This window comes from Arachis ipaensis, chromosome B04 (assembly GCF_000816755.2).
Source record: "Arachis ipaensis cultivar K30076 chromosome B04, Araip1.1, whole genome shotgun sequence".
NCBI classification, from domain to species: domain Eukaryota; kingdom Viridiplantae; phylum Streptophyta; class Magnoliopsida; order Fabales; family Fabaceae; genus Arachis; species Arachis ipaensis.
Window position 1 is genome coordinate 127506280 of NC_029788.2, and position 690 is coordinate 127506969.

General features: G+C 29.3%; 1 long non-coding RNA gene across 1 annotated transcript; it reads left to right on the forward strand.

Moving 5' to 3' along the window:
- LOC110270801 lies at window positions 302–688 on the forward strand. The gene is made up of 2 exons (XR_002360434.1): window positions 302–398; window positions 543–688. It is a non-coding gene; the product is annotated as an uncharacterized LOC110270801 (long non-coding RNA).

A 690-nucleotide genomic window follows, 5' to 3' on the forward strand; every position in this document is an offset into this window, starting at 1 on the left:
TTATTAGAATAAATAATTTTATAACGATAAATAAATTTTAATTAAGTTTTTATTCTCAGTCTAGATACATTGCACCATTTTTCTACAACACTTTTCATGTGATTAGTGAATTATTACACACCATAATTTGTAATCTTGTTTAAGAAAACGTACTTAATTATGATAAATAGTGATGACAGGTAGTAGAGTGAAAAATGTGACTCTAAGTTATCTTTTCCTGAAAATCTTATAAATTTAAATTAGCCAGATCATCGTACTTATCTATTTGAGTCTCATATCACTAAAGACAAAAAATTTAAATATTTTTAGAAATTAAATTCAACCGTTAATTCTAATTTTACTACTTATATATACTTCTTCTAAAATGATGATTCTTCGCATTATCTTACTGTTCACTAGTAATTTTTTCTTTCTCATTCTCTTTTTCTGTCTTTATTTCTGTATTTCTGTCTCTAATATGTTAGATTCTTTCTACTTCATCAATTTTGCTCCTTAATTTGATTCTCCAACTCTTAACATATTTTATAAATCATTTTTTGTAGGATTTTGAACATCATGAAAAAGTATTACATAAAGAATAACGACCAACCTGATTCTTCCTCCTCCTCCACCTCCTCCTCGGCCATCAGGATTTATGTGACATACGGCGAGTGCCAAAGGAACCAAGCCGAGTGGCTCGGAGGACACGCG